The sequence below is a fragment of the Coturnix japonica genome, chromosome 1 (assembly GCF_001577835.2).
Source record: "Coturnix japonica isolate 7356 chromosome 1, Coturnix japonica 2.1, whole genome shotgun sequence".
Taxonomy (NCBI): domain Eukaryota; kingdom Metazoa; phylum Chordata; class Aves; order Galliformes; family Phasianidae; genus Coturnix; species Coturnix japonica.
Genome location: NC_029516.1, coordinates 126,499,657 through 126,524,859, shown reverse-complemented (window position 1 = coordinate 126,524,859; position 25,203 = coordinate 126,499,657). Strand labels below are relative to the sequence as shown.

Below are 25,203 nucleotides of genomic sequence, written 5' to 3'. Positions count from 1 at the left end.
TACTTTTTTTTAATTGCTATTTAAAAAAATAAAATAATAATAATAATAAAAAAAAGGTGATATATGTAAAAAAAAAAGTAGCAAGACCAGGAGAACACAGAGTAAGCTAAAGATAATACAGTCTAAAGATCCTTCAAAGCTTCACAGTGCTTCTTCTTTATGCATGCACATTTAAGTATGTCTTTTTTTCCCACTTCCAAGTGGACATTTACTGAAATCAGAGGGTCTGCAATTTCCAGACAATACTGGGCTGTGTCAATGAAACTCACATAAAGCAAACAACCAAAACAGCACAAAATAAATGTATTTTACTAAACTAATGAATATGCTTTAGACAACCAAATGAGATTTGAAATTTTTAATTATATAGAGAATATATGAATATTTCCTCTAGCATACGGGATTTAAGGAGTGAGCTTGAAAAGATATGAAAGGAAATGAGCACCTTGAGAGATTAAGTATGATACCAGCTTGATTCCATTAAAATAATTTGTCAGCTGCTGTCTGATTAAAATGAAACAATATTCAAGCTGCTTCTTTTTTATTATGATACTTATAATGGCACTTATTAGAAAAAACTTATAATGAAGGTCAAGACTTAGCAAGATGACTTACTTATTTTCAAATTATGTGGTTTTCTTTTTCTTTTCTTTTTCTTTTCTTTTTCTTTTCTTTTTCTTTTTCTTTTTCTTTTTCTTTTTTTCTTTTTCTTTTTCTTTTTCTTTTTCTTTTTCTTTTTCTTTTCCTTTTTCTTTTTCTTTTTCTTTTTCTTTTTCTTTTTATTTTTATTTATTTTTTTTTTTTTTATTTTTCCCTGAGAGTTTACTGTAAGTCCATTTAAAATTTCTTAGCCAGTAGGTACTATATTTTCATTGCATGAAGCCAAAAATATTTTTGTGTAAAAATAAAATCTATTTCCTAAAGATTTCTTTTAGACTTTTCAACCATGCAACTCTGAAAAAAGACAAAACAAACAAACAAACAAACAAGCAGATAAATAAAAGTGGAGAAGGAAGCAGACCAGCATTCATGTACAGGTTAATTTCTTACTTATTTCATGTTTCAAATTGTTTAATTTGTAATTCTCTTTCTTGTTTTACAGGATTCCAGGCAAACTGAACTCAAAATGGTATGATGCAGATCATCTTCTATTATTCTCATGAAGACATGCATATATGTGCACTTGTATTGGAGGGAAGGTGGTGCATGCATATGATTTTTGCCTTTTCCACCAGCACAATGTGAAGAGGGCACAGTAACCAATCTGTGACAGCTCTGTCATCCTGTTATAAAATTTAGGCCACTAATGATTTGTTAAGCGTTTTTGTTCTAGGTACTATGGCTTTTTATCATAGTTATTTTGCATTTGAAAAGACTGTGAGATGTCTTGTGCTTGTAATGTTCCATAAAATATGTTTCACAATATTAAATATGTACTAATATAATGTGTCTGCATGAATATGACAAATTGAAGAGATAATGAGCTAAAATAAATTTGAAGAACTATTTTGCATATAAAAACATATATAATTTTGCAGATGCTTCATGTAATTTTGTTTGTTCTTTTCAAATGTGAGATTTTTTATACATCCTTTTAAATACTTTTAAACAATTTTATTTAATATTCTCATTATCCCATCAAGTTAACATATTTAGGGAATGACAATTATCTAAAATTTTACTGCCTGTTTGCAGAATTTTCTAAAGCTTACAGTCCAAGAAGTGACTAAAATACCCAAAGCTTTTTTGCACATCTACACAGGTGTGCATATAATTTTTTTCATAGAAAAGCCTTAAAATTATTTCTGAAGGGTTTTTTTTTTTGGGTTTTTTTTTGGGTTTTTTTTTCCCCCTAAAATGCACAAATTATAGCATAGCCCATTTTTTCGTGAAAAATGCAGCTGGTCTTCAAAGAGCTTCACTGATCCACCCAGTATAAATGTCAGTAAACCTTGAATTTCTTTCATGATGGTAATTTGTGATGACAAGCATTGCTTTTTTCACAAGTCAACCACTACCACATGATTATTCTTTCCCAAATCTCCATATTTATCCCAAGCGGCCAAAACCACTTTATAATTTTATCAGGTTATGTAGGACCTTAGACTCTGTTAATTTGCTTTACAGTTTGTTTGCTTGTTTTTGTTTTTTTTTTTGTTTTGTTTTTAAATCAAAATCACGCTTTAATGACTACTCTCTTGAAAATGTATATTTGACAAGATGTAATCACTACAAACTTCTTTGTCTTCCATCACGCTACTGCAGACTTAGTAAAGGTTTGTCAAATACTGTGCTCTTCCTCAGCTCTTTGATTAATCTGCATGTTAATTAGCCAGGCAAACCTACATAAATCCCACATTAAATATGCTGTCCTTCAAATTCAAGCAGACATTAGAGATTCTGTGACTTCATCAGTAAAAAGTTCTTTGAAGTACACATACAGAATAATAACTACTTCCAATAATTTAAGCTATTGTTAGCTTTTGTTTGTTTGATTGTTTGCTTTTTAATCCAGTGCTACTCTGAGTGGCCACTATTTAGTGTCACACTTATCTATTCTAGATACTATGAAACCAAATACATTTGAGCTTCATAACAGCTGAAACTATAAGATTCTTTTACTAGGCAACTCAGATAATTTCAGAATTATCGCTGATTTCTACTGAACTAGAAGCGCTTTAGTTTTCCAGGGTACAGACAGTTTTCCACAAAATAAATCAGTGTGGGAAACAATGTCCTCATGAGCATCCTGTCTACTTGGGCTGGCTTTGTAAAAGATGCCATCTCAGGTCAATAGGCTGCTTGATCCGCAGTACAGTTTTTCACTTCAGAGCAATAGAACAAAGTTTTCAACTACTTCCCAACTCTGTAATCCATTGAACTAAAGTCAGGATCTCCTTTCTCTCAAAACTTCTTCAGAAGTTTGGAAGAGCTGATGACACATAAAGGAGAACATGACTGGGAATGGTCCAGATGGATTTGCCATAAATCACATATGACCCATCTAAATGCCTTATGTGCTAAATTGGCCAGATCTGTGCACAAAGGAAGAGTGGTAGATGGCTATTACCTGTAGTTCAGCCACGCCTTTGCCCCTGGTTTGCCTTGATGTCTGCAGCAATCCCTATCAGTGGAGATGGTCTGTGGCATCCAGGGCTGGGTCAGCAGGAACACAACCAGGAGATGGGGCAGAGCTGTCCCCTCTGCCCAGGACTTGTCAACAGGCGTCGCCTGAAAAGCTGAGACCAGGCCTGGGCCCTCAGCACAAGACCAGCACCAACCGCCTGGAGTGAGATCACCCAACTCATGCAGAGGCTGAGCTGGCAGAGCTCATCCAGATGGTGCTTTGGGGGCATTTTGTAGACACCCCACCAGATAATTTCATGTGTGCCTGGGCCACAAGGCTGGGCAGGCAAGGGCTGGAAGCAGAGGGTCCTGAGCAAGGGGGCCACCAAGCAGAGGGACAGGGCATGTCCAAGAGCAGAGCCCCAAGCTTGATCTGATCTTACAGCCAGCCCAGCTGTATGCAGGGGAGCATAAGGGCTTTCTGAGTCCTCTGTCCAACTGAACTATCCTATGAAACCATAATTTTTTGGCAAAATATTATTTTACAGGGAGAATATTTTGATCAGCTTTAGTACTTAATCCTCCATGTTTTCTAAAGAGAAAGCTCCCACAAATCCAAAGGGACTTTCTGAGTTTTATGGGGACTGCAAGCAATCACTGGGCTGTTCTACTACTGAAATCTGATGATAGCATGATTAAATTTCCTCTAGGACAGATTCAAAGGATATTCACCCATATAAAATGGTCAGTATACTATAATTTGTTCACTTAATATTATTTGAATCAAAATTATAAGAAATCAAAATCAGTGAGTCTGATTCCACGTCGAAGCTTATTTTATGTAAAATGAGATAATTGATTTAATTGCAGGGTTGATCCCCACAAGTTGCTAAACAGTAACATGGAGGTCTGACACTCATTCCCTGAATGTGTTCAATTTTACAGTTGAATCTGAAGGCTTCTGCATGTCCAGAGCAATATATCCTGTCATGCCCTCATCAACACTGGTAAATATATATGCTTACCAAACACAAACTTTAGGGAAATCAGCTTTTTCCAAAAATTAAGCAAAGTGGAAAAAGACAGAAATCATTAAACCATTTAAGGCTAGAAAAACTCAAAGGAGATTCTCAAATGTGAACAGCCTATTTCCAAATTTATTGTGAATCATTTTGCTGCCACTTTAAAGTATGCTTTGTCTGACTTGCCTGAAGGAAAGAAGATCAGAAGGTGTCATATGAGGAAGTCATTGCAACAAACCATCCTGTAGACTTATGGTGAAATTTTCTACAGCTAGTTTCACAGGCTTATTGCCAAATATCTAGCTTTCAGTTTCTCTATTAATTTTGAAAATTCTGGAGGAAACAAAAACTTTCCCAATAGCTCAAGATGTAACTGTTTGATCATGAATTTCATCTAATCAGAGTCTAGCTTACCTGGAAACATCAGAAACAGGAAGATGAGAAGAAACGTCAGACACCCTGCCTTGCTATCATATTAAAACTGCACAGAGGCAATGGAAAATCAATCCTCTTTTTTTTTTTTTTTTTTTTTTTTTTTTTTTTCCGGTCAGGGAATGGAAGAGGAGTGTGTATTCTAACAGGCAGAATTTATCTCTAAGACAAATCAGGAACAGGTTAAAAAGCGATCACTGGCTGCACTGTAGACGTTACTCAATTTCTGTTTTAAAAAGCCAAGAATTGAATGAAGGACTCAAAAAGAAGGTAAACAAAAGATTTCACAGAATCACAAGAGCAAGAGCAAGAGCAATTTCACAAGAGCAAGGATGATTTGAGCAGGGTGGAGCCCAGCAGCAGGGCTGTGAGCAAAGCCACCACAGCTGCCAAGGGCAAGAGTTTCAGTCACAACTGGTCATTTTGAACTTTGGTAACAGATGCAGACTTACAGTACCTTTCAGAGGCTTTATTCCTGAACAGTATCAACAAAAAGCAAACAATTGCCTATATTGCATCTACTTGAAAAAAACTTGGCTACTTTCAGTCAGTTTCCATATTGCATAATCTTGTCAAGCTATTAAGCAGCAAAATAGCTATTAGATTATACATTATTTCCTTATACTGCTTCAATGACAAATAACGGAAGGTAAACCACCTTGCTTACCACATGCCTGCGGCAATGCTTCATCAAAAATATTTCAAAGCTAATAAAAGCTGAGTTAGCAGGGAGAAGTGTGGAATCTGTCCTCAGCAGGAAAACATCTGATTCCTTCACACATAAGTGACTGTGATTGGCTCGAGGGCTCAAGGCATACAACAGTCTTTTCCTTAATTGCTGGAATTTTATTTTTTGCCTTTTTTTTCCCCAACAAAATATGAAAGCTTAAAAAAGAAAACATTTAACTGTTATTCAGACATATATAACACACATATTAAAAAAAATAATTGGAGTGTTGCAATTAGTACATTGAATTTCCGTTCATAAAAACATATAAAAAGAGATTTTATATGTTCACAAGGCAAGCAAAGTAGATATTTCTGGTAGGTTTACTCTGAGCATTTCATTTTATACTCTTAAGTCATTTTTTTTCTTCTCTAGACTATATTTAAATTGAGTGACTGTTGAAAATGGATTTGACTACTGAAAAAGGAAAATTGGACTAAAAGTCTCACATTGTATTGTATTGTAATCATTCTTTTTTATTCTAAGTGGAAAAAAAATGGAAAAAAGAGCTAAAACTCAAAATGAGGTTGTGATAGGTAATGTTTGTGTGGTGTTTTTTCTTTTTTTTTTAATATTTAGAAAGTGAACACTAAATCTGTGTATATTAGCAGGAAATGGTACCACAAAGATAGTAGCAATTATTATGGAGAAGCATAATAAAATTTGCTTGAGAATAAACTATAAAGATATTTAAACTAAGGAAACAAATACCAAAGGTGGTTTTTTTGTTTTGTTTTTTTTTTTTGTTTTTTTTTTTTTAAGTTACAGTTAAAAAAAATAATAAAATTAGTTCAGTCATTACTCTGGATGCTTAAGGGCTGCTAGCTTTCTCATAATTAAAGAAATGATACTTGCAATGATAACAGCATATATGTATTATACTTGAGAATTTCAACATAGCCATTTATTATACATTTCTGTCATTTCTGACACAAGAAATATACTTAAATTTCAGATTCTAGGATTATGTGAATAATGACTTTTATTTTTAAAGATCGCTCGCTTTAAACTTCCCCATTAATTTAAAACTTTTTTTTTTTCTATAATGATTTCAGCTAGCCCCTTGTTCATAAACAGTATTACTGTTGAAAGAACAAGACACACAGTGAACAGGAACTGTAACAAAATACTACTCATCTGTTTAACTCACCCGCATTTCTACTGAAACTTCCTCAGACTAATAAGAAATTTTCAATTCTACAGCACATTAATGAGGAGTAAATAAATCATCCCATTAAAAATCCAATATTCTATATGGGGCAAGAATATTTTAAAATGCATAGATGCATAGCATAAATTCCATTTAAAAAAAATATGTGGATCACAAGAATATATCAGGATAAGGACATTTCAATTCATTTCCATTTTTTCCACCTCCAAGTTATCACTATTAAGGGAACATATCTAACTGATAGCTTTTAATGATTAAAAAAGCCAAAAACCTAATTTAGCCTGGCAGAATATTCCTATACAGAAAATGTGGAAAGAATAAAAGGAAGATCAGTGACAAGAAAAATCAGTCTTGGAGCAAGTGTTTGTATGTAACAAGAATGAATGTCTTTATATGATCTTCCTCAAACACACTTTTGGGAAAATTACTCTTCATCTTCTAAGATAAGAACTTCATTGAGTTAAAAAAGATTAGTTCTTTTGAATAAGTCAGGCGTGCTTAACTGTAAATTCACTAGTTATTCCTTACATGAAGTATAAATAATTGTAAATCTGTAGAAATCTATAGAATGTGACAGAAGAGAGGGTTTGTTCAGTGAAGAAATGTGTTTCCTGCTGTTCAAATATTATTACACATTATCTAACTAGGATTCTTTTTCTTTTAAGAATTTTTGGATTCATCTTTATTACTGCCACCCAAGCAATCATATTTATAGAACAATTTCATTAACTCAACATTCTTAACTCATGAAGAATCCATATAAAAGCAGTTGAGAAGTTGAAGAGATGCAGATTTCATGCAAATGTCAGATCAAGTGAATATATTCTCCAAAAAAAAACAGAACAAAATATTTCTCCCTGCAGCATAACACTTGCAGTAAACCTTTTTTCTTCCTAGTTTAGAGTCCTACCTCTGTCCTGGAATAAAATTCTCAGTAACTGAATTATTTTGGAAACAAAAATGAATTCACATTGAGATATGCAAAATTCACAAGGAAATTACATATATTCTGTTGGAGTAACACGCTACTTTATAAAAGGCTGAGTAATTAGAACACTAGGGCACCAAAAGCCTATTAGGTATTCTTTGTATGAAATTTTGGATTTTATTTTATTTTATTTTATTTTATTTTATTTCACAGGGAACAGTGGAATATATGAAAAAAAGTTCTGTTATACCAACTCCCAGCTCTTCTGTGGATATACTGACTTCAAAGTAATTCAGCAATGCTGTTTGTGAAAACACTACAGGAGGATGGGGGATATTTTTAACTAGAAAATTGCACACATACCTGGGATCTATGAGTACTAGCAATATCATTTTTATCAGTTTGTGCTTACCAAGATTAATGAGTATCTATGGTAAATGTTTCTGATGAAATAAATAAGTAAATAAATAAATAAAATATGATAAATAAGTAAGTGAAAGAAAATAAAAGAACTCATTTCTTTTTTGTGGTTTTGACTGAGAGACAAATCAGGGAACTTGGTTATCTGCAAAAATTCTCCATGGAAGCTGAAGATAGTGCTCCTGGTTTTCCTTAGATTAGTTAGTTTTAATCAAATTTCCAGGCCACCAATTATGCCGTCCTCTCCGTCCAGGATAAGTTTTTGCGATAGTCTGTGAAATCTTATATAATACTAATTTTACATGTATCCAGAACGTGAACTTTGAAGACATCACAAGCAGGTGGAAATAGAAACTGAGGAATTAATCATGCATTTATTTTTCTAGTCAAAACTGAAAGAAAATAATTCACCTTAAAACATGGCTATAATGTCATTGTTAAAATATTCAAGTAGTTCAGAATAAGTTTGCCACCTGTACAACACAGAAGCAGCTTTTCCTTAAATGCCAAACAAGATGATTTCATATAGATGTAGCATGTAAGTATTTTCACTGCATTAAATAATGCGATAATAAGGTATGACTCACAAGTAAAGCATTAAGCAAAAGTTTATTCTGAATGAAGGCCTTCATCTCAGAGTGTGCACAATTTTTTCCAATCCCCAACTGCACTAGGAACAGGTAGAGGATGTTTACCAGATCAAGCAATTGAGGTAAAGGAATTTCTGGCTCTAAGACAGGTTGACAAGACCTCTGCAGACACACAGAGACTCTTTTCTAGGAAAACTGAGTTGGCTTAGTCCCATTTAAAATTAATTCACACTAAATTTTCTTCCAGTCAAGGAGTGAGCTCCTCTGACAGGTGGGAAGGACAGAAAAAGAAAATAAAGCAGCTAGTTTAAACAAAAATCTCATCTAAACGTTTATTTGTCAAACATAAACTTTATCCAAAACTTGTTTTCCTTAATTCTAAACATTATTTGATTATATTTTGATATTGCCATGAAAAGTAGACTTCCTAGGTTCTCTAACATGAGAGGAAAAGAATAGAGTAAAATATTATGTTTGCTCTGTGAAAACATACAACTCACCTGAGAATTACTAAATCAAACAGCAAAATAATGGTTGTACAAATTCTAGTAAATGTCTTGCAAATGAACTTCTATCATGCTTATGAAGCCCCATCAATAGGTTACAGATAGAAACGTTAGGAAATAGTTTAACTGTGATACAGAAAGATCTCACTGAATCTTCTTCCCTGATTTTCTTCAAGCTCAACAGTTCATGCAAAATTTCTGTTTCTCCTTGTATTGGTATTTACAAACATATTGCCTATGCAATGATTTGCCTCCACAATGTATATGTCCCTCTCAATAGATTCACTATCGTTTAGCCATAGAATGTTATTTTCTGTACTATTTGATGTTTATTTTGGTTTAAACACAGATATTTTTACTGCCAGGTTAGCTTAGAAAAGGTGGAAAAAGTAACATGAAACAAGGTCAGTTAAGTGAAAAGTTACTGAAAGAATGGGAAATGGTATTTTATCTATGATTTGTCAATAGAAAAAAAAAAAAACCTCTTAGAAGTCATAATTAAAAGAAAACTTTTATTTTGCTTTTTGAAACAACATTACAAAAAGAGTATTAGAATAAAATGTGCAAAGTTACATGAGTCATGATCATGAATTGTTCACTAAATCCTTTTATTGTCAAGGAGTCAGCTACTTGAAGCAGTCCTCCAAGGGTTGGCTAACAGAGAAGATAACTCCCTCTTGAATATGCAGGATGGTCTGATAAAACAATTGCCTTATTTCAATTTTTTCATGGACTAGGTAAAACCACAGACCCCCCCAGATTCATAGACTAAAAGCATGAAGTTAACTCGAAAGAGAATTCATTGGGTTTGACTGTTTCTTCACTGACCTGAGATTTTCATCCGAGAGCTTCATCTTGTATCATTCTCCCCGATATTCTTTCAACATTTCTTTTCAGAGAATATTTTGGTAATAATATGTGAATATAATATCGAAGAAAGTCACATTCTTGCTTCAGGGTCCAGAAATGGCTTCTCTTTTATTGTACAAGATGAATCTTTCTGCCCATTTTCATCAGTTGAAGTCCATTATGGCAGACAGGTGATTTTCTCCTTTGTGTACATCCTCTAAGCATCTATGTACAATATCTGCTTGTCTCAAATAGTTGCAAGCAGCATACACCTCTGCTTGAGATAAATTGGGTGGATGCTGAAGTAGGAAAACAAGTTGAGATCAAACAGAGGTTTCTGCTTCAAGGTTGTCTGTGTTTCACTGAACTTTACAAAGAACAGCTGTAGACTCATGTTTTTTCTTTCAAACTGCTCAGCCTTAATGTCCAGCGACTCTACTGACAGAACGTGAATCAGTGGCTTACAGGAGATTGTCTGCTGACAGATACAGAATTGGCAGGTGATGAGTCCTGTAAATCAAAACAAATAACAATTTTTTTAGACAATAAAATCCAATACCTTCTAAAATATTATTTATTTAATTATTTATTTACAAAGTTACGTAAAAGATGCCTCTTTCTGGATATAGACTGAACTTACTTCTGAAGCCAGGAGAAGTCTTCACCAGTAAGGAGGAGGATCGTGCGCTCTGCCTGGCTACTTCAGAGAACAGGGAAGGGGAAAGAGCATCTCCGAGGTAGATGCTGAAGATGGTTTTAGAGATAAAGATGATGATTCATAACTGTGCTTTTTAAGATCATTCAAGAAATACCAAGAGACTTGTGGTAAATACTCATTATGTATTTACTAGCAGTACCCTGCTCTCCAGGAGACAGAACAACAAAATACTGATTGAGTTAGAAGACTGTCTCTTGGGGTAGGCTTTTATAATATATTCTGAGTTTGTATGCTTTTATTAACATTTACCACTTATAATGCATGTTGCAGCTGCTCACTGAATGATTATTCTTCATAATACCTTCTTGCATACAGTGCAGTGTTTTCCTCTCATTCTTGTAGGAAAGAGGAGCAAGAGACTTTGGCCTAACTCCTAAATAATTGTAGAAGCATTTTTTTAAGATATTATTCATCTCATGTGGCATCACCCATTAAAAGCAGGTGAAACTACCACTGCAAACAGCAGAACCATACAGCTGGATGGATTATCACAAAAATTACAGTTGCTTCCTTTGTGACTGGCCTACACTGGCTCAGTTTTCTACAGATAATGGTTTTCTCGTTCAAAAGTCCCTTGGGTCTTCTAAAGAAAATAATTAAATATATAGATTGTTTCAATTAAAAAATCTATTATTAGTTCTCCTCAGTAATTCTTGATATGCTCATGTTCCCTAAGTCCTTTTGTACTAGTCAAGTTAGTTGACACCACTCAAATACACTATCAAGGAAGGTTCCCACCCAAGTGCTTCAAATCAACAGAGGTGAGCTGAACCAAATCCACAGCCTATCATAGCCTATAAGGCAAACTCAGGATCTACAAGAGCAGTTAACTCCAGACCAGAACTGATTCACTGCTTAAGACACAACATACAGATTCCAGTTCAGTAACATGGTTAAAAGTGATCATGGTGCCTAATTTACAGCCATATTACCAACACAAGGTCTGTCTTGGATAAGTGGAATGTAGCTGAGGCTAATAGGAAAGTGCTATTTTGCACAAGCTTCTTACACCACAGATCCAAGTTCTGGTTCTGTTCAGTAAAATACCATGCTCTGACATTCTGAAGTGTGTGTTGAATCCCTGCTTTCTACTCAGCAGAGAAATGACAAAGTAAAAATATTGCTGGAGGAGCAGGGATTTCATGCCTAGACTTTGAAAAGAAAAAATAAATAAATAAGCTTTTCTACTATCTTTAACTCTCCATCTACTTTTTTATGTTATTAGTCATGGAAAACATTCATAAGGCAGTATTATCTTAGCAGTCTGTGAAAGAACTTGGAAATAGAGCATTGTTTTCCTGCAACATGGCTTGAAATCATTCTCACGAAAAATCAAAGAAAGCACTTTTTCTTATGGTGATACATGAAATATGTTAGCTAAAACTAGGGATGAAAAAAAGGATAATGTTTACCTAGAACCTAAAATTAGGCAGTTAAGATGAGATATACAAGGAATTATTTCAAAAATAACAAATTTCTTGTAAGATTCTGACATGCAATGCTTAATTATCCTACAAGAAATTCAAATGTACTTTAGCTAAAATGTGTACAAAGTAGTAATTCTAAATTGAGTTAGTTATCAGTATTTAGTGACAACCTATCACAGGCTCCATAAAATTTTTAATTTGTCTATCTGAACTATTCAGATGAAAACATATCTGGATTTTTTTTTCTGTTACTCTATGAAGAAGTTGTAAAAGGTTGATTTCACCAAGGACTTTTACACATTCTATACATTGTGAAAATTGCTTTATTTGTAAAGTAAAATCCTGTCAGCCTAAATTCTAAAAGGATGAACATTAATACGAGGAACAAAAATTTGCATGATTACATGAAATAAGGTCATTCAATTATTTATTAGTAGAAAACTATTATTAAAAATTAATTAATTAATTAATTGTTTCTTTTTTACTATTCAGTTGACAGGAAAAACTATACAGGAGAAGAAAAGACATGAAAACCCTTACAAATCCATAAGAATGAGAAAAAAGGAATATGAACAATTCACCCTAATGTAATATTTATTAAGCTAGTGACCCTTAAAATGTGGATTAACTATTCTTGTTATCTTAGTCATCTAAAGAAACTGCATAACCTACTGTAGATGACTGAGGGCAGATAGCAATCAAATGAAAAAAAAAAAAAAAAAAAAAGTCCTGTACATTTGAAGAATATATTGACATATATATATATATATGTATATATATATATATATGTCACATATTACATGTGTACTTTCCAGAAATCTACATGTGTAGATTCAGTAACACTTGACAACACTTACTCTTCAGATGAAGGGTCACGTGGGAACTAACTTCCCATGAATTCATTCTGCTGCAGGGCATAAACTTGACTTGAGCTACATATTCTTTGTTTGAAGCATGCTAATGAATATGAAACATTTTTTCATCATTTTGTAATTTTGCCAATTGTAGTAATTAATTTTACTAATTAAGAAATTGATTTTGAATTAATAAACATAGTAGTAATTCTTGCACTGAAATATAATGAGTACCGAAAGATTACAAAGATATAAAATTAAAAAGAAAAAATACTATTCTGAAACTCTAGAAAGGAAAGAACAAGATCCTTGAAAAAGAAGAGGAATCACCACCTTGAAAAGAAACTTGATAGTGAACCAAAATATTAAAGAGAGCAGTATCTTAACAAACCAAAGACTGAGTAAGAGGGGAAATAAAACATTTGATTACAGTTTTACAGACATTTTTCAGCAGATTGTGAAGGACTTAAACAGGGATTTTAAGGTCAGTAATTCTTAAATCTTTATTCTCCATTTTACCATTATGACTGACAGCAGTCTGCAGTATTTCTTCAAGTAGATAGGGCAGATTTCAAGAGACTGTGTGTAAGGCTATGGGAACCTCTGCACTCAGTTTAATTATTCTTTAATGCTTTCACATTAAGTTAAGGTCACTTTCTTCCCTAAAATATGAGACCATAACCATCTCAGTTTTTCCTAACAGTTATAGGGAGATTATAATTAATTTTCTGTCTTATCAGTTGTTTTTTTTTCAGCAACTTCAGTGTATCATCATAGTATCATCATAGTCTCGTGCGGGTTGGAAGGGACCTTAGAGATCATTGAGTCCAACCCCCCGGGATTCGAGCCTCTGTGTAGCAGAGCAGCACTTCTACCACTTGCCTCCGGTGTTGCAACGCGGCATTCCTACCACTTGTGCCACTGGGGCACACAAAAAGGAGGAGTCTATTAATACTTCATTTTGCCTGTGTCGTGCCAAATATAGAGACCCCACAAGAGCACTACACACTAAACTTCCTACAATTTCTACCAAAAGTGAAAGAAAAAACCTTAGCAATGCAGGTAATCAGTGTAGGGGGAGAAAAAAATAAAAAATAAAAAAAGGAAAAAAAAGAAAAGCAAAACAAGATGCAGATTTTAATATTCATATTATTTTCTTCTGAAATAAACTTATCTGGTTTTTGGTTCTCCCATTGTGTATCTTACTCTTTTCTTCACATTTCTTTTTTTAGGTTTGCTCATTTTTCAATTTCTTTAGCAGTTCGGAAACTCATCTCCTAACCATTCATTCCTTCAGATCTCCCCAATGTACTTCCTTTCAATTCCCTGGTGTCCACAACATACTTTATCCCACAAGAAAACAGGAACAAAATGTTACTCGTCTGTGTTTTTACAGCCAATTTGCTATAAATCACTTTCCTTTGTGTTATATAACACAAAGTACAGTACATCATCTTCAAGAACAAGGAGGCTTCTTCTCAACTATTTTTAACAGATATCCGTTTGTGTTCTCTTTCCAACATCTTTCTGCAACTCCCTTGCTATCTTTTTTACTGCAGAGATTTTTTTCACCCATGTGGTCAAAATCAATTGAAGTAGTGGACCGTATTTTGAAAATCTATTTGCTGAACCTGTAGCAGTGGGGTGTTTGGGTTTTTTTTTGTTTTTTTTTTTTTTGTTTGTTTGTTTTGGTTTTTTTTTGTCTTTGTTTTCTTTTTTTAAATGCTTTTTAAAGATTACTGAAATATATGTAACCTAGCACACAGTAAGTGATACATGAACTACTGAAGTTACTTTAAGCTTACAAATTTAAATTTTTAATGAATGTTATCTTTGAAGTGTTATTGCCATCTCGTTAATATCACACTTTTGGACTGAATATCAAATAAATGAATTCACATATACTTATTTATGTAAACATATTTTGCTGCTGTTTCAGCAACACTGATAAATGAAAACAATACATGGTTTTAACTAGAGGGGTAAGTCTTGTAACCCAGAAAAGTATGTGCAAAATCTTTCTGAAAGAAGAAGGCTAGCAACATGGCTTATTTTTCTTGGCAAATTTATTGTCTTCTTCCTTAGAGAAATTTTAATCTATTTTCTTTATACTTTCGTACTAATGAGATTATTAAGTACATTTTTTTCCTCCTCTCATCCTTACTTCTAGCATTGCTTGAGTGATTTACTAACCATAGTGATTACCCAACACCCAGTTTAACTATTTTCTGATTTTAGGTCTCAGTCATTTAATATTTTTTGTGCAATGTCTTCATCAATATCAACTTGCTTTCAATAGTAAATCCTCTTAAAAGCTAATAGTCTCACAGAAAAAACACTTTGGAACTTTGTCTTATGATGCAAAATTACCGGAATCTGTACTTTCTTTGTTTTGTCTAGGAAGTGAACTCATGCAGCTTTTCTCCTTCATGGCTTCCTCATGAACTAAAGAAATACTGACTCCTATAACCCAGGATTCAAGAAATAGCAGGGAGTTTTCCTTTATGAAATTGGTACTACCACATTTTATTCAGTGGTATAAATGCTGAATAGTGCTTGAATTAGAGCTAGCTATTGCAGTTAGGAAATTAGCGACTGTCTGTAAAAGGCTGAAAAACCCAAATGGCAGTCATCAATTAGGCAGTACCTGTACTTAATTTTTATCTCAAATCCCATGACATTGGAAAAAATGAAAGCATTTTCTTTCCATTTTGATATTTTTATTGCAACTATAACTATTTCCAATTCTTCCTGACTTATTCACACCTATAATATCAATGAACTATGAACAAAACAAGAGGTGGAGGTATCTGCAAGTATTTTTCCTTTTTCGGGTAGAATAGTTAGCTGACTTACTGAGCAGATTCACAAGGAATCCTGAAAATACAAATGCGCACTGAAAGTGGACTGCTGCTTTGATGGACCACAGTAAGTTTATCACAGAGACCGTACTGAAAACACCCCCCACCCTCCCAGTTTTTTGAAAGACTACATGAAAAGCTTGTGGAATTAATTCATGGTGATGGCTAGTATTTTAAAAGCATGCAAAGATAAGTACAGTAATTGAAAACTGTTGCGGGTTAGCAACATGACACAGGGTTCTCGTGCCAGGAAGACTTCTTTATTGCTATGATGATTATGATCATGATGCTGTGTATCTGTATCATCTTGCGTATCCCTGCTTATTCTTATAAGCAAGCCTTTTAATATTCTAGCATCCAGTATATTTCCACTAACAATCCGTTGGCTAGAAAGCAAACAAATTCCATAACAAACAGTGAGCTTATCTTATGCCTAGGTACAAAACACCCCTATTTATTCAGACCTTCCTTTCCCTTTCCAGTCTCACTGTCAGCGAGCTGACATTCAACAAGGCTGAGCTGACCTCTCCATCTCCCACAGAAAACCATGGATGTGGCAAAGTGTTAAGAAAATTAAGAAGAAAATAATTTAATAAACATATTCTGTTCTTCTACCTGATAGCTACGTATTACTTCAGCCATAGGTAAGATTTGCCACAAATATTTTCTTTTGCTCTGCTAGGTTTGGTGTACCAGAAGTCCTGTATCCCATTTTGCAAGCTCCTTCCTGCTGGCATGTACAGATCACTATATTAAACTGCCACTGTTAACATACATTTAGGGCATGGGAAGAAAGATGACTGAGATACTTTGATGAGTCTGTTATATAAAGAGTCAAAAAAAAAAAAAAAAAAAAAAAAGAGAGAGAGAGAGACAGAGAGACAGAGAAAATTACAATTGGGTAACCAGAAACTAGTAGCAGTGGATGGAAATGTTGATATGATGATCATTTAGAGCAGGATACATTTTGTTGAACTTGAGATATCTGTAATGTAGGCATGTACATCTGATCAATTACCTTTTCTAAGTGTCTGCTTCTCTAAAATGTCTATAAGAGAAATAGGACTTAAGAATAGGTGAGGAAGTCCAGGTCTTGATTTCCTTTTCGCTGTCTTTTTTAACTTTATAGAAAACATATTATGTATGCATCAAAACTAGCTTTTTTCATGTCAGCTGCTGTTGGGTATTAGTCTATTCTAGACTTTTTTATTTGGAATAATTGTGTAAACTTGCACTTGAGACTGTTTACATGCAGTTTCAGTAAATCCATATTTTCCCCTTCTGGAGGCAAATAATATACTTTCAAAATGTGCTAATTACTGTTAGAGTGTCATTGAAAATATGACAGTCTATATTTATACTCAAATACCATGTTTATAAATTGACTTTTTAAATTTTATATTCTTAGAACTAAATGCATCCTCCCCTTTCCTTCCTCCCCTGTACACACTGGTCCAGAACTAATAAGAAATGAATGAGCTTCCTGAAATGCAATATGAACTTCTGCACACTTTATATCCTATTCTTCCTGCTGTTGCCAAGACAAGACTAAATCTCTTTAGAACATGTAGCGTTAATATATTATCAACTGGATGGGGTTTATTGCAAATGCTACACAAAGTGACTGTTAAATTTACTAGATACTAAACTTCCCATGGTTTTCACCTATATGCCTCACTTCTGCATTGCCATGGCTTAGAAATTTATGATCAAGAAAGAGCTGCTGCAGTTCCAGAATAGGACTGGTGTAGTGCTGGTACACATACACACTCCATTGAGCTAAATCGTGGTTGTAGAGATTAAATGGAGCATGTAGGAAAAACAAAGGTTTTATGTTATTGCTCTTGGCATATAATAAGATACAATACAGCAATACTGCAGCATTGGAATGTGCTCATGTTGCAGAATAGATCTAAAAAGAGAGAAAAAAAAAAAAAAAAGAAAAGAAAAAAACAACAATATTTTAATATAATTATTCTCACATAATATATCTCAAAGCAATATAACTGCCATTTTTCTATTGTAAACCAGCATCTGTGCTTGTGCAGATATTTGCTGGATTGCACTAGTATTTCAAATTTGCACCCCTATAAACTGAATTCTGACACAAGGTCCTCTGATGTGGATCAATCTCAAGATTTCATTCATCCCTTATAACAGACATTTGATTATGGGTACATAGACTATAGTTAAAAAATAGTTTGTATTATTTTTTTAGATGTTTATTTTTCCCAGAAACTGGGACCCCCAGTACAGAAAGGACGTGGAGCTCTTGGAACAGACCCAAAGGAGGACTGCTAAGATGATCAGAGGACTGGAGCATCTCTCCTATGAGGAAAGGCTGAGGGAACTGGGCTTGTTTAGCTTGAAGAAGAGAAAGGTCCAGGGAATCCTTGTGACTTTCCAGTACTTGAAGGGAGCTTATAAGCAGGAGTGGAATGGCTGTTTACAAGGGTGGACAGTAATTGGACAAGGGGGAATGGTTTTAAGGCGAGGTTTAGGTTAGATATTAAGAGGAAGTTTTTTACACAGAGGGTGGTGATGCACTGGAACAGGTTGCCCAAGGAGGTTGTGGATGCCCCATACCTGGATGCATTTCAAGTCCAGTCTGGATGTGGCTCTAGGCAGCCTGGTGTAGTGGTTTGTGACCCTCAATGTAGCAGTGGTGTTGAAACTAGATGATCATTGTGTTCCCTTTAAACCCAGACCATTCTATGATTCTATGATGATGTAATGAGCAGAGACATTAATTTCCTGCTACGTGGATTTTTTTTTCCCCAAAATTTTCATGAGCATACCTGGTCTAAGCGGCCTTGCATAAAATACTATGGTTGAAGATGAAAGTTTGGAGACACTGCTGATATTCTGTTTAAGTTCTCTAAACAACTGAGTTTAGAGAACCAAGATTCTATACTAAATATAGACTGTGGTCCAGCCAACGCATTAACAACATGTGCGACTGTGTGAGAGGAGCTGACTATAGATGCAGTTGTCCACAACTTTAGTACTGGCCTTGCCAGACCTCTGCAAGTTATGATGATGTTTTCTACTGCTTCCATTGTAACCATCATAACTATGGTTCACACGATAAACAACAACAAATTGCAAGTCTCTCTATCACCTTTACCTTTCAGCCAAACAAATTTCCATCTCACAGGAATATTTGTGATATTCTCATAGGAATAACTGAGACAAAAATAGACCCTTGTATATTATAATGGCACATTTAAAAGCTATTTATGTAATGCATGTATAAATGTAACAGAGATTATCATTCTAATATCAAGTTATTTTTGTTCCATTTATACACATGGCATTTTTAAGTTTGAGGCCAATGTGTAAAGAAAAAGAAAGTAATTCAGGTCTCTTTTCTGGTCTTGTTCATGCAAAATTTTGATTTAATTCAAAGGGACTTTCTGCAGCAGCTACATGCTCCAATTCTTCATTGCTACATCCACAGTATCAAGGCATAGTTGCATAGTAAAAAGCTTCTGCAACAGTATTCACTGTGAACAAAACAGAACACCAAAATCTGCAAAACTACTATTGCTATTATAGGCTTAAGGCTGTCCAGCCTCACAAATGATCCTGTAAGGAAACAAAGGACATCATACTTTGCTAAGACACACATAATTATTTTTTTTCATTGGTTTGTAATCTTATTTAGTAACTTCTTTCTTACCACAAATGGTGTGACAATTATTGACCAAAGAGTTACAGGAAGGGAATGGGTACATGAATACTATGATTTTCTGGAGAAGAGAATGTAACAGGGAGTAAAATACACTAACAGATCATATCCAATCACTAGAAATTTTGAAAAGCGTAATTTTCTGTTCAAGGAGAGATACGTATGAGAAAATAAATGGCTAAAATGATGGTTGCAATCAGGAAATATATTTTTAAAAAAGAGGTTCTGAGAGAGAGAGAAAGAGAGAAAAAAAGGTAAGTCTAGGGAGCATCTCCATTGCTGACTCCCACACAGAGTACTTCCTATGTCTCCATACAAATCAACGGCCTACAATGTTAGCGGTGAGTTTACATTCACAGTAAGGATGGAAGAGAAATGAGGAAGAGTGCTATGTTCTCCCAATCTACCCATCTTAAACTGACTGAATCAAGTCCACTCTTTCACTATTAAAAGCTCAATTTTATAAAAATGAAAACCCAAGAAATTCATATTGTCATTTTTTTCAGCTTTTGGGTTCATTCCTTCTTGAGTTAGTGCCTACGATTTACTGTTCCCTGTCACCAGTGTTCAGACTATAACAAAGGAGGAATGATGGAAGGAAGACAGCATGATCTAAAGCCTTGTCTTTGGATGTGGAATGTAACTGAAAATAAGAAGTCTGTAATTTTAACTTTCCCACAGTCTTTCATTTTTTAGCACTGAATGAATTTGGAAACATCAAATCACTTACTGTAGTTGAAGTTCCACTTTTACTTTAAATTATTAAGCTGAAGACTACTGATTTTTTCTAATGATGATGTGCCTTTGTGTTGCTGACCATGAACAGTTAGTTAGGAAAAAGTATGTAAGGAGCATGAGAAGACAATGATGCAGCAAGGCTTTGCAGGAAGAAAATCAGAAGGGACAAAGCCCAACTAAAGCTTAACTTGGATAATGTAGTGAAAGACAATTAAAAAAAAAATTTAGAAGTACTTGAACAACAAAAGGATGACTAAGGAAAATCTCCATCTTTTTCTGAATATGAGTGGAAACATAGTGGTGAGAGATGAGGAAAAGGCTGAGACATTAACGCTTTTTTGCCTCAGTCTTTTTTAGTAAGACTAATTGTTTTTGATCTGCTGAGCTGGAAGACAGTCAGGGAGCAGAATACAGCCCTTATAATCCAAGGACAAATGATTAGTGACCTACTACATCACTTGAACATGCTATTTTCTGTGGGGTTGGGCAGGAGACACCTAAGGGTGCTGAAAGAATTGGCAGAAGTGATCACCAAGACACTTCTATAATTTACAAGCAGTCACAGCTAACTTGAGATTTCTTAGTTGGCTGGAGGATAATGGATGTGATACCAATGTACAAGAAAGGCAGGAATGAGGATCCAAGCAATTGCAGGCCTGTCAGTCAGATCTTGGTGCTGGGGAAGGTTAAGGAGTCATTTTGAGTGCCATCATATGATATACACTGGGCAGCCAGGTGGTCAGACCCAGTCAGCACAGGTTTCTGAAAGGCAGATCCTGCACAACTAACCTGATCTCTTTCCATGACAATTTGACACACTTTGCAGACAAGAAAAAGGGTGGGAATGTTGTTTACTTGGATTTTTAGCAGGGTATATTGTTTCCCACAGACTTCACCTAAAGAAATTTGTTGCGCATGGCTTGCATTAAAAACTATTTAGATTGCAAGGCACAAAAGGTCAGTGAGAATGGAGTTTAGTCTGATTGACAGCTGGTACCAAGTGGTGCTTTCTAGGGCTCAATATTGAGGTCAGTTTAGTTTAATATTTTTATCATCAATATTGGTGAGCGGATAGAGCACACTCTCAGTAAATTTGCAGATGACACCATTTTGGAAAGAAGTGTTGATCTGTTTGAAGGTAGGATTGGATCTCAAGACAGTCTAGACTGATGAACCATATCCAATTGTGTGGTACTCAAAAAAGCTAACTGCTGAGTCCTGCACTTGGATCATTCAGTGGTGTATTCCTGGAGCAGAGTGGCTGGAAAGATGCATGGCAGAAAAGGAACTGGAGACGCTGGTCAACAGATGTCTGAACCAGTACTGTGCTCAGGTGGCCAAGAAGGCCACTGGCATCCTGGTATGCATTGGAAATAATGTGGCCAATAGAAGTGGAGAAGTGATTGTTTTTCTGTATGCCACAATGGTGAGACTTCACCTTGGGTACTGTGTTCAATTCTGGGTCCCTCAGTGCAAGAAAGATATTGAGTTGCTGGAACATGTTCAGAAAAGAGCAACAAAGCTGATGAATGGACTAGAAAACAAGAACTTTGAAAAGAAACTGGGAGAACTGGAGCTGTTTAACCTGGAGAAAATGGCTGAGGAGAAACTTCATTGCTTCCTACAAATACCTGAAAGGAGGCAACAGTGATGATGATGCCATTCTCTTTCCTCTGGTGACAAGTGATAAGACAGGAGGAAATGGTCTCAAGTTGCTCTAGAGAGTTTTAGCTTAGGTATCAGGAAGACTTTCTTCATAGAGAGTTGTTATGCATGAAACAGGCTGACTGGGAAGAGGTGGAATGACAGTCCCTGGAGATATTTTCAAGACATGTATGTGACAGTTAGGGACATGGATTAGTGGTGAATGTGGTGCTGTTAGGTGATCATATAATCATAGAATCATAGAACGGCTTGGGTTGGAAGGGAACACAAGGATTATCAAGATCCAACCCTCCTGCCACAGGCAGGGTCACCAACCTCTAGATTTAGTGCGAGACCAGGTTGCCCGGGGCCCCATCCAACCTGGTCTTGAACACCTCCAGAGATGGGGCATCCACAGCCTCTCTGTGCAGCCAGTTCCAGCACCTCACCACTCTCATAGTAAAGAACTTCCCCCTGACATCCAACCTAAAACTTCCTTCCTTCAACTTAAAACCATTTCCCCTTGTCCTATCACTGTATACCTCATGAATAGTTGATTCCCCCTCTTTTCATAATCCCTTGCAGCCTTCTCTTCTCCAGGCTGAACAAGCCCAGCTCTCTCATCCTGTCTTTGTAGGGGAGGGCTCCAGCCCTCTGATCATCTTTGTGGCCCTCTTCTGGACCTTCTTCAACAACTCCACATCATTCCTGTACTGGGAGCCCCAGACCTGGACATAGTACCTCAGATGAGGCCTCAAGAGTGCAGAGTACAGAGGAACAATCATCTCTCTGTCCTTACTGGCCACCCCTCTTCTGATGGAGCCCAAAATAACATTGGCCTTCCAAGCTGCAAGAGCACACTGCTGGCTCATCTTGTTTTTCATTCACCAGGATCCCCAGATCCTTCTCTGCAAGGATACTCTCAATGAGTTCTTCTCCCAGTCTGCATTCATATCTGGGATTTCTCCTCTTCTAATGTAAAACCTTGCACTTTGCTATGCTGAACCTCGTTAGGTTCACATGGGCCCATCTTCCAAGTTTGTCAAGGTCCCTCTGAGTGGCATCCCTTCTTTATTACATGTCAATCTCACCACTCAGCTTGGGTCATCAGCAAAGTTGCAGAGGGTGCACTTGTCATCAGTGTTATTGATGAAAATGTTGAACTTGATGTTTGAACTTGACAATCTTAAAGTTTTTTTACAACTGTAATAATTTCAGAAGTCTATGAAGTAAAGGACACATTCTTTAAAATATTGAAGAAATAGATAAAACAAAACCACAACTCATCCAGACATAGATTCTTATCTGAAAATAAATAATAGCTACTTAGTTTTTTGAAAGTCTATTAATGTGTTCTTATGAAGCATGTGCAAATGCTTTGTTGAGTAACACTATAAAACCATAATATAAAAAAAGTGTAGCAAAAGAAAATTCTATGTAGCATACAAATTTAATTTTGAACTGACTCACTCTCAGAAAGGGTGTTGAATTGGTCTTCTGCCGCTCTGCCTCTGAGGTTTTTCACATTTGTACATATCCCCTAAACCAACTATAATTAAGAAACTCACTTTGTAAACAGTTCTAGAGTGTTTCATTAAAAAACAAACAAACAAAATAAAACAAAACAAAAAAAGGATTAAGTCCACTCATACAGAGGAAGAAAATAGAATCTAGCTGAAAGTTAACACTGTTCAGAAACAAAACAAACAAACAAACAAACAAACAAACAAACACAAACATCTCAAACTACAGATGTTTAATCAAACATTCTCCATGAAGTATTTTATTACCCAGTTCTTCACTATGGTGCTACTTAACAGCTTAATCCTAGCATAACAAAATGCAGTTCATAACCTGGTAAGTGGGATGTTAGACACTTTCTTAGCTAATAGCTGTAAAATTTTCAATGATGCAGCAATGTGCCAAAAGTAGAAGCTAATGAATGAGAGAAAAATCATAGCCTGCCCTTATAAATGGGCATAAATCCTGCATTAATGCTACTGCAAAATCACTATCACTGACACAGGACCAGAAGATTTCAAACTGATATTTTCATTGATACAGAAGAAGCAAACAAAACCAAATCAACCTCACACTGGAGTAAGCCTTCTAAAGAATTTTGAAAATGCAACCACATGAAAAAGAAATAATTTCCAATTTCATATTAAAAATATTTTTTCTCATTCTACTGTAAGGATCAGTTTGTAAAATTAGGTATCCAAGCTTCTCAACTGCCATCTGGTATTTTTAGATGCAGTATCTTCTTGTTTATCTATATAGAATAATGTAGAATAATTCAGTATTTTATAGACAGTATAAATCAAGTCTCCAGATTTCATCTCATCCCCAAAAGAATCGGAGGCTTTCCCGTTGTTTTTTCATTTTTTTTTCTTTTTTCTCTTCTCCATTTGTTTAAGATTAGACTCCTTGGAGTCTTTCACTGAGACTCTTGAAACAGAGTCTTGATCTCTCAGATCTAGTTTCTGGGTAGGGGCTATTTCTGTTCATATTAATAATGTATGAAGCAATACCAATTTGACTTCTTCTATTTATAATAGCTTTAATGTGTTCTAACAATTACACTGTGGTATTATCTTTAATCTTTATTACTTACCCCCAAACAAGCCCTGGTAGTGTGTAATTTGGAGAAGAGAAGGCTCCAGGGAGACCTCATTGCAGCCTTCCAGTACCTGAGGGGAGCTTACAAGCAGGAGGGAAACCAACCTTTTACACCCTGATAGTGACATGACAAGGGGAAATAACTATAAACTAAAAGAGGGGAGATTTAGATTAGATGTTAGGAAGAAATGTTCACTCAGAGGATGGTGAGGCTGCCCAGAGAAGCTGTGGGCACCCCATCCCTGGAGGCACTCAAGGCCTGGTTGGATAGCAGCAAAAGCTGGCAGGGGGCAGCTCTACCCACTGCAGGGGTGGCTGGAACTAGATGATCTTTGAAGTCCTCTCCAGACTAATCCATTCTATTATTCTATGACTCTGTGACATGATTACAATGAAGATGTTCAATGAGCATGCAAGGATGCACCACTAAACAGTTCTGTAATAGTTGTTGGACTTCCTTGACATAAAGCAATTTAGATTTACTGATATAGTTTAGTCAATTTAATACGCAAAATCTCTAATTTTTTTTTTTTTACAGTCTCATTTGCTGAATATATAGAATCAGAGATGGTACATGATGTACTTTTCCTTCTATTTTTTATTCTCCTGAAGAAAAGAGAGGAAGAAAGCAGAGGCAGGTGAAGAAGAAAGCAGTATTCATTGTTTATGAAGCACTTATGGAAAAAAGGTAATATGTTTAAAACACATAAATCAGTTTGAAAGCAACCTGGAAAAAGGACTTAAGTTCACAACTGTGAATGTCCCTTGATACTCAGCTGCTTTCAGTGTGCTATCATGTAACTATGACACATTCTGGCTCCAGACCTGCCAACTCTTCCAGCAGCCCTGTCATGTTTAGTAAGACTATTCATGTGAGCAAGGTCTTGCTGAATCAGATTCAGGCAGCAGAAAGTGATGCAGAGGAAATGTGTCATGAAGG

At 35.4% G+C, this 25,203-nt stretch overlaps 1 protein-coding gene and 1 long non-coding RNA gene across 2 annotated transcripts in view; both read right to left on the bottom strand.

The window, feature by feature from the left end:
* FAM155A (family with sequence similarity 155 member A) overlaps positions 1–25,203 on the bottom strand; it is a 414,250-nt gene that overhangs the window by 239,338 nt on the left and 149,709 nt on the right. The gene's annotated exons all lie outside the window — the stretch shown is intronic.
* LOC107307951 lies at positions 1,849–12,278 on the bottom strand. The gene is made up of 2 exons (XR_001552573.2): positions 10,352–12,278; positions 1,849–10,221 (listed from the first exon to the last, which is right to left on the bottom strand). It is a non-coding gene; the product is annotated as an uncharacterized LOC107307951 (long non-coding RNA).